General features: G+C 46.7%; 1 long non-coding RNA gene across 3 annotated transcripts in view; it reads right to left on the reverse strand.

Annotated features, from left to right (window-relative positions):
- Positions 1-822: 822 nt before the first annotated feature.
- The window catches only part of LOC101946374 (uncharacterized), a 90,274-nt gene continuing 77,677 nt past the window's right edge, over positions 823-13,419 (reverse strand). For 2 of the 3 annotated variants that reach the window (XR_006175105.2, XR_010591241.1), the window contains 2 exons: positions 8,268-8,361; positions 824-2,236 (listed from right to left, as the gene is read on the reverse strand). This is a non-coding gene — a long non-coding RNA (uncharacterized LOC101946374). Of the gene's footprint in view, positions 2,237-8,267; positions 8,362-13,419 lie in introns of all 3 variants that reach the window. The other variant, XR_010591242.1, reaches the window with a different exon arrangement.

Genomic DNA, 13,419 nt, shown 5'->3' on the forward strand with positions numbered 1-13,419 from the left:
TACCATTTATCCCAGCCTCCCCCCCCCAGCCCCATTTCATTATTCTAAATCTATTATTGTGCCAAGCATGTTTATCAGACACCGAAGGGGCTTGCAGAATGGAATAGCTCCCACAACTTCCAGCCCGCTGGATCTGAATATCCGATTGGCTGAGTCTAACGATGCCCCTCCCAGCTCTGCACCCCAGTATGTGTCTGATCATCACAGAGCCAGGGGATAAGACCATATCCAAGCACGCGTAGCTGGGAACTAAACACAGATGCTGGTTCAGATTTCACAGCCAGTGCAGATCCAGACACCTCCAACCTTGGAGTTTTCAAAGCCATGGCTGAGATTTGGTTGGGGACTGTCTCTAACCTAAACCAGGCTCCCCAGGTCCCTCTCCCCCACGCCCCACCCCAGCATTCCAATGCCATCCCAGACAGCAGCTCTCTCCTCCACTCCCTCCATCATGCCAGCCAGGCCCTGCAGTGCTCCCCTCTCCCCATCAGGTACTCCTGACCAACACCCTCCCAGAGCCAGCCCTTCACAGCCTGCTGAAAACAGAAACCTGTGTCAGCCATTGCTATGGAGGGGAGCTCAGGGGTTGCACTGCACTCTGGGATGGTCTGACATGGGCTCTTTCTGACCCCTTGTCTCCCCTCTGGCAGTCCCCAGCCCCTGGCTGCTCCACAGGACAGTCTGGGCCCTGCTGCAAAGAGTCATGGAGAGATAACAGGCCAGGCTAAGGACTTTGTGTAGGAGAAATGGGACCTGGTTTCTGGGGGCAGTGCAGCAGACCTGGACTCTTTGGGAGTCCCTCTCCAAGCGTCTCTGTCTGGTCTGCTCTAGTGAAAGGAATATGGGGCTTCTTCTCCTGTCTAGGACCAAGGGCTCACCTGCAAAGAGGCAATTTGTGTAATAAACACTGGTGCTTCAGCCCTTAAGGGTTCGTCTGCCCTGCAATAAAAGACCCATGACTGGCCCGGGTCAGCTGACTCCAGCTCGTGGGGCTCATTTCCGTATAGACATTTGGAGCTTCGGCTCTGAGACCCCAAGAAGGGGCAGGTCTTGGAGCCCAGGCTCAGGCCGTGCCTGAATGTCCCCACTGCAATTGTACAGCGCCACAGCCCAAGCCGCTGAGCCCGAGTCAGCTGACCCGAGCTCTGGGACTTGGTGCTGCAGGTGTTTGGTCGCAATTGGGTGTCAGTGCCGCTGCCCTCTGGGACAAACACCTCATTCCTCTCAGGGTCAGGGGGCAGCAAACTCAATCCCTCTGTTCAACTTGAATCGATTATTTTTATTTTCATGTAACCCTTCTGCCCGTCTGAGTTGGCAGCAACAAGGGTCGGGTTCAGTATCTAGGGGTTCCGTTTCAATAACACAATGCAAAACCGGCTCGAGCCCCCACCCAGTGACCTGGGACAATTACATACCACTCCCCGGGCGCCTCTAAGAGGCAACACTTCCCCTCTCGCAAGCATGGAGTCTGAGTGTAGCAAAATCCTTTTAATATAATAAAGGAGGGAAACAATGTGGCATTATGTTGGGGAAACACCACAAACAGGATTCATAACACAGACCATGAGCAGAAGACCCACCCCACAAGTAAGTTTGGCAGTGTCCTTTTCCCCTCAGGGTCTTAAGTCCAGCAACCCCAAAAAAATCACCCAAAGTCCCAAAAGTCCAACACCCCAAAAATCACCCAAAAGTCCAACAACCCAAAGTCTCTGTCCCTGGTCGGTGCAGCCCCAGAGTTCAAAAGTTTATCTGCAGAGTTTTACCTCCCAGCCTGGGTGAAAATGCCCCCCGCAGGGGTATTAAGGGGCACCTTACGTGGTCCAAGGCCGACTGCTCCGCCTCTCCATGGGGTTCTGCTGCAGCCTTCACCGTGAGCCACTCCGCCAGCCACTCCTCTCCACCAGCCATCCCATGAGCCGCTCTAGCCAGCGGCTCTGCTCCACCAGCCGTCCTGCCAACTGCGTTGCTCCACCAGCTGCTCTGCTCCACCAGCCGTCCTGTGAGCCACTCCAGCCGTCCCGCCAACTGCATTGCTCCACCAGCTGCTCTGCTCCACCAGCCGTCCTGTGAGCCACTCCAGCTGTCCCGCCAACTGCACCGCTCCGCCAGCTGCTCAGCCATATATCTTCAGGCCCCCCCACTTAACACAGCACTCAGTGATTTCAGCTTGTAGTAGGGGGAGCCCCAGTGCTAGTGCACCATCGGTCCAAGGTGAATTCAGCTCAGCAGCCTGTAACTAGACTCCAAATAAAATCAAGATTAGCTCTGATATTCCACAGTGGAGGAGGGGAGGAAAGAGGGGGGGGAACAGGAGGTGCAATTGGTGTTTCAGACCCTTAAAAGAGGTCCATGCCATTAGGTACAAATACCTATCCCCAGCCTCTCTCAATTCACTGAGTTTTGGAACCCATGGCCCTTGTCTAGCAAGTACTACTTAGTTGATGGCAAGTCCCTCCATCATAAAATGCCAAGTACAGTTCTACTGCCCTTGATTCACATAATCAGGGTAACAACACTTTATTCTTCCTGCCCCAATAACAGAGAAACTGGGGATCCCACAGCAGTCAAAGTGACCATTTGGGCTGCCGTGGGCTCAGGCTAGGCAGGGTGGGTGTGCCTATGCAAACAAGATCAGCCCCTGAAGTTCTTTCCACAACTCACCACAATTCACCACCAGTTGTCAGGGTAGAGCTCGTCCTGACTCTGCTTACATCCATGAAAACTGATTTGTGAGTAGTTCTTTCCCTGTTTAAATTTGGGGAAATATTGTTCAAGGACTTGCTGATGTTTCTCTAACTGAGAGCTTTATTGGGCAATAGCCACTGACACTGTGTGCTCAAGACAGTCAGACCCTTTTATACTACATGTGTTCCCATAAAAATGATTGGCTTTGAGTTGTTATTCTAATCTTGCTGGGATTGTAACACGGGGGGCAGCCACACTGAACAGGAGCTGTGTAGCGAAGGCACACACCAATTCCATCAAGTTCTCAGGCCCACGCGGGCGTTCAGTCAGATACCACCTGCTGCAGGAAATGGACCCAAAATGGCGGAAGAAAGTGCTGTCTCCTCGGGTGAGGCTGACTGCAGCCTCATTTACCTATTGTTTTCTGCACGCAGTTTCCGGGGTTGGTTTTGAGCTACAAAGCCCTCAATGACCTGAGACCTGCCTATCAGAGAGACACCTCTCTGCCCGCAAGAGACTGCCGCAGGTGCAGGCAGTGCAAAGCGGCCAAGCTGGCACCCCTTCAGCCAGAGACGGGGGGGGGCTGACAAGGGCTTTGACTCCAGGCCTTTGGGACTAGCTTCCTCCCAGGCCTGAAACAGACAGATTGTCCACCTGCAGGGGGCATTGCAAGCCCATCTTCCCCCTTGCCCTGACGAGGGGGTGCTGGCTGGGAGGAGTGCATGGAGATGCTGATTAGCGCTTTTCTTGGGTATGTTGTCACTGGGTGACTTGATTTGCTCGGGTAACTGGTGAGTCTGTTTGTTTATCAGTGCATTTTTAAAGGACTCTCCATGGTGTTCACCTTACTGGATGGGCGTTCGGTGCTGCAGTCCGTAAAACTCCAAATAAATATATAAACTACCCCTCCCACCTGCAGAGCCCCAAGAAAGGAACACAGCTTCCCCATCCGTACTAAGGTTGCTTTAATGCCAGAAGGGAAAGGGTGCAGTGGTTGTTAATTCGTTAATCAGTGCCAGGGTCCCACTATCATTTCTCAATCAGAACTGGAATGTCACACAATTTATAGTTTTCATTGTTTAGATCTCGTTACATTTTTCAAAATATCCTGCAATCCAAAGTTACACAGCTTCCGTGTTGTGCCTGGTGCCAGCTGACTGACTTTGATACTGGGAAGCGAAGGTAACAAGGAAGCCAGTGATTATTTTGAAAGGGATGAACAGATGGTCCACATATTAAGGAAATATTATGCTAAGTGTCATTCCAGTGACTTATAGGAGCTTCACTTTCATTTGATTAGGAGTAGCTGTTCTAACAAGGTCATTTAGGCTTTAACGTGATTAGCTGTGCCACTACCACAAAACAGGAATAAAGCACAATTACTGTGTCACAACATCTCCATTGGTTCAGGCTTCCCTGGAATACTAACTGAGCCCCGTTCATACCCAGGATGGGTGTCTGCAGAACTGCAAGCGTTTGACGCCAGGCTATCAAAGCTGGGGGTCGGGGGGAGGCAAGAATCTGTGGAACTCTGGGAATCTAGGTAAGAAACGAGGGGGATTCAGTCAAAACGCCAGCATATTACCCTTCCCAAAGGCAGCAGGGTGGCTGGAGAACCCAAGAGGTTCTTTCTCCAACCCATTATCTAGGAAAAACAGCTCCATGGATTAAACTGGTTTCGCTGCATTGGACCCTGTTTTCACTGGAGCTACGCCAGGGAGGAATTTGGTCCCAGAATTATTTTTTTTTAAATCTCACCTAGCTCACAACTGCTGTTCTGGGTTTCAAGTGGTCCTGATAAAGGGACTGGGTGGCTCCGGGAATTGCTGCAAGGACACAGAGCCACTATTATTATTTCTGTGGCACCAGCGGCTCTGTCCATGGGAACCTGAGCCATCATTCACTGAGTGGTTTCTTACAGGCACTGTGGTCAGCAGGTCGTCACCTGAAATCCAGCCTTGGTTAGCAGTGACCCAAAGCTCTGACCCTTCACTGGCAGCTCAGAGCCTGTGTGAAACAAGATGCATTTCCCAGTGCACAGGAACCCTCAGCAGAAAAGCTCTCTTCACAGCCGCTGGTGGCGGTCTCAGCACAGAGGGAAAAATTCAAAGGGCTGCTGAAGCTGAATTCTCTTCTTATCCCTACCAGTGGGGTCTCCGGAGAGCAGCCTGCAGGAGACACTTGTGCTGCCACGATATGTCCCCTTCCCTGTTCTACAGTTAGCCGGGGTCCTCAGGCTGGTCCACCCGGTGCCTTTCACTAGGAGAATATTCAGTTTCTAGAGCTGGGTGAGATGAAACCCCAATCTCTGTTGCAGTGGCAGAAGTATGTCCGCAAGACACAGATTTCACCTGCCAGAGGCTGGGAATGGGCGACAGGGGATGGATCACTTGATGATTCCCTGTTCTGTTCATTCCCTGTGAAGCACCTGGCACTGGCCACTGTTGGCAAACAGGATACTGGGCTAGATAGACCCAGTATGGCCGTTCTTATGAGCAGTTTGATACATCAATTATTTAGAGGAGGAACCATGGAAACAAACCATTTTCAAATGAAAAGAATTCTTATTGCCACGCAAACAGGACCAAATATATTGACTACAGCTGTAATTTGCTACCACTGTCTACACGTCCCTATTGCCTAGACACCCAGCTGTGCTGCCCATCTGTAGCCCTCCTGCCTAGTGAGCTCTCTTCCTTGCCACAACTGGCAGTGGTGGGACTTCACAATATGAGTCAAACCCTTAGCCCACTCAGCCCGCAAACGATGGCTGGACTGCCATGAGTTCTGTGCCAAGTGGCCAGTGTGGCAGGCAGACTAATCGCCTGTGACGAATCTGCTGTTACTCAAAGATGAGCTACAGAGCCACTGAACCCCAGAGTGCTCTTCTCTCCTCTCCTGCTGTGTCACGGGGCACGGCAGGGCAGCTGCTGCAGTTGCCTCTGAACTGCCCATCCTTGGATCCTCACTGCCGGCAATGGCTTTGCTCCTATGTCAGCACTATCTGTCCTTAAGTGGGAAGCTCACAGGACCTAAATTCTGTTGTTTTCAAAACCTCATAAGAGAATGAAGAAATAAAAAACTTTCACAAGTATTTAACTAGCTAGAAATGTTTGCAGGAAAGTGGTTTTAAAAGTCTACATCATTTTCAAATATTTGAACAATAAGTTTTCATATAAACAGCTGTGCCAAGAAACCCCACTCAGAATTCACCCTCGCATCACTACAAAGCATGTCAAATCTGAATCAAACAGCTTAGCCACCTGTTTCCACTTTGCAGGCAACCAATCATTGTCTTCAAAGTAACAAAGCTATTTTCAATTTGAAAGCAAGAAATCAAAGTTTAATTGTTTCGTCCTTCAAAGTCTTCCGCTATCTTTCACTGAGGCTTTTTCAGATATGAACAACTATCATTGGCTACCTTAAAAAGGGAAGAATTGATTGACAGTTGACGAAAACACTTCTAAGGACAATAGTATTTGTCAGCCTGATGCTTTCCACTCTGAAGACAAAATGCATTTTATCAACACCCTGAAATTATTTTGTCAACAAAATTCACTTTATGGCAATACCTTAATCTGTCACGTTGATAGAAGAACAATCTTCAGAGCATTTCCAAACCATTTTGCCAACACAATTAATTTCTATAAAATTAAATGTTCACTTTTTAATCAGATGTCCAGGAAGATACTGTAGCATATACCAAACAGGGCATGAACTGAAGCACCACTAACTGACTAGCAGCATCAACGGGATCTTGTGAACAAAATCCACACCAATCAGATATTACACCAGACTGATACAAACGGCATGTGAAACAGATGCAGCAATTATTTGTTGGCAAAAACCTTTCTTTAGTAAATCATGAATGTACTAATTATTCAGTCTTGCTAACTAAAAACATAGTTTGAAGAGTCTGAGGTAGATTACTACTCAGCAATTTGCGGAATGTGCATGGTTGTGTACACACACAAACTAGTGTACCATTTTCCTATACTGAATGGAATCTGCCAGATGCCTATATCAATTCACCTTATTGGCTTGATAGCGAAGATGAACCTTTATTTAACACGCAGGGCATTGTGTTTTAGAGGAGAAGGATATTAATTATATTCTCATATATTATAGAATCACAGAAATGCAGGGCTGGAAAGGACCTCGAGAAGGCACCAAGCCCAGCCCTATGTGCTGTGGCAGGACCAAGTAAACCGAGACCGTCCCTGACAGGTATTTGTCCAACTTATTTTTAAAAGCTTCCAATGATGGGGACTCCGTGACCTCCCTTGGAAGCCTGTTCCAGAGCTTAGCTACCTTTAGAGTTAGAAAGTTTTTCCTAATATCTAACCTAACTCCCCCTGGCTGCAGATTAAGCCCATTACTTCTTGTCCCACCTTCAGTGGAAGGGAGAGCAATTGGTCACCATCCTCTTTATAACAGCCCCTAACAGATTGGAAGACTGAAACAATGTCACCCCTTAATCTTCTTTTCTCAAGACTAAACATGCTCAGTTTTTTTAATCTTTCCTCACAGGTCAGGTTTTTTAAATCTTTTATCATTTTTATTGCTCTCCTCTGGAGTCTCTCCAATCTGTCCACATCTTTCCCCAAGTGTGATTCCCAGAACTGGACACAGGACTCCAGCTAGGGCCTCACCAGTGCTGAGTAGAGCAGGACAATTGCCTCCTGTGTCTTACATAAAACACTCTTGTTAATACACCCCAAAATCACATTCGCCTTTTTTGCAACTGTGTCACACTGACGACGCATATTCAGTGTGTGATCCACTAGAACCTCCGAATCCTTTTCAGCAGTACCACCACCTAGCCAGTTATTCCCCATTACGTAGCTGTAAATTTGATTTTTCCTTCCTAAGTGAAGTACTTTGCATTTGTCTTTATTGAATTTCGTGTTGAATTCATGTACCTGTATACAGTTAGCTAATAAGTGTGTTGCCCATGTGTTGTAGATGTGATTTTTTACACAAGTATACATAATGCAATGCCCCATTTGGCCATGATCTCATAAGATAAGATAAGAGTCCGACCTACTAGGTTCTTGGATAGGAAACTTCCAGGGAAACCTGAGGCTGGAAGAGAATGAAGCAGGGTCCTGCAGATAAAACAATCTGTGCTGACAAGGCTGTGTGGCAATGCACATGTACCAAGAGACAGAGTTAAAGTCACAGATGGGCAACTTCAGACTTTTGGGTGCCTCACTACACAGACTTTAACGTTCGTTGAATGTGGTTGTTTGGAAGTTTTTTGGTTTTGTTTTTTTGTTATTGGTATGGAATGTCTAGTGATAATTTTCTTTTAAATGATAAAATGGTAAAATGGTTTTGCTTTTTGCCTTTTTAAAGTATTATTTCCAACTCTCCTTCTTGTCAAAAATGGCTGCACTGTTTTTGCTCAAACTTTCCCAAAACATTTGCACCCAGGGAACAAACATGGAAAATTTCAGTCTAAAAGGCAAAAGACTGACTAAATTTAAAACAACTGAAAAAAAACCATCCAAATGAAAACATTTGTGCAACCTGAAGTATAGGCATCGCTACCCACTCCGCTGTAACGACAATGTTCATACCTTCCATCCAAGGGTCTCCGACTGCTTTCAAACTTGAGTTCAGGCGTGTAACACACAATACTTCCCGATATCATCCATTATCCCCATTTTACAGCTGTGGGGAGAGAAGCACAGAGAGGTCAAGTGACTTTCCTGAGATCTCATAATAACAAAGAAGTCAGTGGCACAACCAGGAATAGACGCAAGACCTCCTGCCTCTCACAACTATAGCAATATCAGTCATTAACATGTTCACAGAATTACAAAATCATTAGGTCAGCGCTACCTCATTCATTGGTACCACACAAGATTATCCCTAGGTTTGTAATGACAAAGTTACGCCCTTCTTCAGTGGTGACACGTTGCATTTTCTGGGGGCACTGAAGGGGTTAAAGGAAAAAAGCATTTGTGAGGCTTGAGGAGGATAGAAGGCAAATGAAGTAAGTTTCCCAAGTGCTGTCTAAATATGGGGCACTCTCAGAATGGCAGCTGCTGAAATGGCTCTAGCTATTCCCTTCACTTCTCCATTCAGAAGCAAACACACACACGTTCACATATATGAATATAAGAGTCGACCTACAAAGTCAGGCACATGGAAATTTATTCTGTTCTCTTAGAAATGCTGATAAACGCTATTCTCCGAAGCCAAATGCTCCATCAAAGTCTCTCTTTAACCTTGTTTCTTTATCTTTTAACAGTTTCTTTGATAAGCCTCAGTAGCCACACGAAGGCTGGAAGTTTTTGCCTCATTCCTTTTCCTGGGGCTTCCAGAACTTGTCAAGGGTCCTGCTCATTTCTAAATGTTTATAGAGATTGAAGCAGGGACAGGACAATAAGGACCAGTCAGAAGATCTGTCCAGCTTTCAAACCCAACATAAAACTTCCTGGAGTGTGAAAACCTCCAGACAGCTTCTCCCCGGTAATTTTCCATAGTGATGGGCTGAACTTCAGAGCTTGAATCCAGCCTGCAGGGGAAATGGGCTCACCTCATCTCCAGCTCACTGCGCATTCTGCTCACATTGGAGACTAACGTGCTGGAAGACCTTGAAGGAACGATCCTGGGATTTCTGCCATGACTGAAGTCAGGAAGTCCCAGGACTCTCAAGGGAAAACTTGTTCCAGTGAGATTTTCATCAAGATTTTGCAGACCTAGGAAGTTTGAATAAACCTATTCTGCACGGCTGTGTTCAGTGCTAGCACAGTCCCCACTGAACTCTATGGAGTTGCACCCACATACAGCAGGGTGGAATTTGCAGGCAACTAGAAACACACCTTCTCAAGGATGATTCCCCACGTACAGTTACATTTCGAGACCTATCCGTTAGCCAACTTTTCATCCACTGAAGGTTTGCCATGTTCGTTTTATATTGTTCTGGTTTGTTATGTCCAACGCATTACACAAATCTATGACATCAACCCTGTTACCTTTATCAAACAAACTTGTAATCTCGTTAAAAAAAGATATCAAGTTAGCTTGACAGGATCTATTTTCCATAAACTCCTGTTGATTGGCATTAATTATATTGCCCTCCTTTTATTCTTTATTAACCAAATCCCGGGTCGGCTGATCCATTATTTTGCCCAAGATCAATGTCAGGCTGACAGGAATACAGTATAGAACTGGCTGAACATATATGCCACACTGCTACTTTTGCTGACCTCTCCCCTACTGCTCTGAGCTGGGCCGAGCTCTCCCGTGCCGATCCGGGCTGAGCCAAGCCGGGCTCTCCCCTGTATCTCCAGTAGCCAGGACGGGAGAGTGCGGGCAGGGCCATGAGGAGGCCGATGCACTCTGTACTGCTGAGCGTGTTTAGCTCTAATGCGTATAATGGAATGTTTCTTCTATCTAAGCAATGGAGCATTAATCCCAAAGAACTCTTTGTTCCTTACTAGGAACATGTCTCTTGTGGGTGTGAAAGTGACTTGAAAGAACAATAATGTCAGTAGAAATGACCTGTGCAAATATTAATTATTAACTATGTTAGCTTGGCGCTGCCATAATGAAATATCACATTCTTCAAAGAAACAAATCCCACTAAAAAGACCCCAGATGAAAAGCACAGTAGCTACTATGACGTAGTGAGAATTAGGATGAATTAGGGAACACAGTATTGATTCGCCTTGCCTGCAATGGCTGTTTTCTATTTAGAAGTATGGAAAACAAAATGAAGAATAAATGAGGCTGTATCAAAAAAGACTGGGGGGGGGGGGAATGATATTTAAGCACGTAGGCCACAAATACAAGAACTTGTGCATCTTCTGGTGATGGGATGGGATGAGAAGGCAGGGCAGCTGGGGGTGGGGGAAGGCTCCAGGCTGAGCAGCGAGGGGGTGGTGGTGCTGGGCGGCAGGCCGGGCAGCATGAGGCAGGGCTGGGGCCGTGAAGTGGAGACCAGCTGAATCCGATAGGGAGGGGATGGGGATGGGGATAGGGATGGGCTGTGGGATGAACAGTCACCTGGTGACCCCTAGGTCTTGTGTTATGAGGAGTAAATAGCACTTCCTTATTTACTTTCTCCACACCAGTCATGATTTTATAGACCTCTAACATATCCCCCCTTTAGTCGTCTCTTTTCCAAGATAAGTAGTCCCAATCTTATTAATCTCTCCTCATATGGAAGCCATTCCATACCCCTAATCATTTTTGTTGCCCTCTTCTGACCCTTTTCCAATTCCAATATATCTTTTTTGAGATGGGGTGACCACATCTGCATGGAGTATTCGAGGTGTGGGCGTACCGTAGATTTATATAGAGGCAATATGATATTTTCTGTCTTATTATCTATCCCTCTCTTAATTATTCCCAGCATTCTGTTCGCTTTTTTGACTGCTGCTGCACATTGAGTGGATGTTTTCAGAGAACTATCCACAATGACTCCAAGATCTCTCTCGAGTGGCAACAGGTAATTTAGACTTCATCATTTTATATGCATAGTTGTGTCACAACCCAATGGCCCCCTCCCTCAGGTCCCGTTGGAAGGCAGATCAGCACTGCATGTTGCTAATGCTGTTGCAAGCATAGCAAAGCATGTTGGGGAGGGTCAAAGGTGTGAGTGTGGAGTGGAAGATTCCTTTGCAGGTTACGAGAGGCTGAAAGGGAGAGGGGGAAGAAGGAAGAGAGCAGAGAACGGGTTAACTCGACACTTCGGCTAGCTCAGTCCGAAGATAAGACGCTGACTCCAGCCAGCTCAAGGCCACAGCACATATCTGACTCTCGACTGCCTGCCAAGAAAGACGGTGGCCTGGATTCCACCCCGACCAGCCGTGAGAAAGGAGGATTCAGCTGAAGAGACTTGCAGAGGCAGCCAAAACGAGAGAGACGATGAAGGCCAGAGAGGGGAAAAACAGACTCTCGCATCCCTGGAGCCGGTGTGTTTTGGGAACGCTGAGGAGGCCACAGAAAGCCGGTTTGGACTGGTACAAAGAGCACCAGGAACAGAGGTCCCTGAACGAAACGCCCCCTAAAAAACCCGGGACTTAAAAACCCTCCTGAAAGCCAGAGCAAGTTGGAGATCACAGTGGACCCTGGATGACCCATGCACGAGACAAGAACTCCTGTCAACCCCTCCCCCTCTTCTTCTTAGGTTACACCCAGGCTTGGCCAGCCTCGGGTCGTGCGTATATGAGTATGAAAGTGGGTTAGGGCTGAGGTACTAACGCTTTCTTGCTTCCTTTGAGTGACGTGGGAGCAGTCCCAACACTCACTGCTGTTATTTTATTATTTTATTAATAAAGCTTTAAAATTCAGACACTTGGTGTGCTCTTCATCTCCTCCCCTAAAGATCCTGCAGCCTCAGCCTGATCATCTGATGCCCCAGGCAGATTGGTAACATAAATATGTCACAGTTGGAATTATGTTTTCCAATGTGCATTACTTTGCATTTATCAACATTGAATTTCAATCTGCCATTTTGTTGCCCTGTCACCCAGTTTTGTGAGATCCCTTTGCAACTCTTCGCAGTCTGCTTGGGACTTAACTATCTTGAGTAGTTTTGTATCATCTGCAAATTTTGCCACCTCACTGTTTACCCCTTTTTCCAGATCACTTATGAATATGTTGAAGAGTACGGGTCCCAGTACAGACCCCTGGGGGACACCACTATTTATCTCTCTCCATTCTGAAAACTGACCATTTATTCCTACCCTTTGTTTCCTGTCTTTTAACCACTTACTGATCCATGAGAGGACCTTCCCTCTTATCCCATGGCAGGTTACTTTGCCTAAGAGCCTTTGGTGAGGGACCTTGTCAAAGGCTTTCTGAAAATCTAAGTACATTATATCCACTGGATCTCCCTTGTCCACATGCTTGTTGACCCCATCAAAGAATTCTAGTAGATTGGTGAGGCATGAGTTCCCTTTACAAAAACCATGTTGACTCTTCCCCCAACAAATCATGTTCATCTATGTGTCTGATAATTCTGTTCTTTACTATAGTTTCAACCAATTTGGCTGGTACTAAAGTGAAGCTTACCGGCCTGTAATTGCCGGAATCGCCTCTGGAGCCCTTTTTAAAATTGGCATCACATTAGCTATCCTCCAGTCATCTGGTACAGAAGCTGATTTAAATGATAGGTTACATACCACAGTTAGTAGTTCTGCAATTTCACATCTGAGTTCCTTCCGAGCTCTTGGGTGAGCTCATCTGGTCCTGGTGATTTATTACTATTTAATTTATCAATTTGGTCTGAAACCTCATCTAATGATACCCCAATAGGATATCAGGGTTGGAAGGGACCTCAGGAGGTCATCCAGTCCAACCTCCTGCTCAAAGCAGGACCAATCCCCAGACAGATTTTTGCCCCAGATCCCTAAATGGCCCCCTCAAAAACTGAACTCACAACCCTGGGTTTAGCAGGCCCATGCTCAAACCACTGAGCTATCCCAGATTTGTCACCTAAAAATAATGGGTCAAGTTTGGGAATCTCCCTCACATCCTCAGCCGTGAAGACCGATGCAAAAAATTAATTTAGTTTCTCCACAATGGCCTTATCATCCTTGAGTGCTCCTTTAGCATCTCGATCATCCAGTGGCCCCACTGGTTGTTTAGCAGGCTTCCTGCTTCTAATATACTTAATTATTTTGCTGTTACTTTTTGAGTCTTTGGCTAGCTATTCTTCAAATTCTTTTTTGGCCTTTCTAATTATATTTTTACACTTCACTTGCCAGAGTTTAT

The sequence above is a fragment of the Chrysemys picta genome, chromosome 10, assembly GCF_011386835.1.
Source record: "Chrysemys picta bellii isolate R12L10 chromosome 10, ASM1138683v2, whole genome shotgun sequence".
NCBI lineage: Eukaryota > Metazoa > Chordata > Testudines > Emydidae > Chrysemys > Chrysemys picta.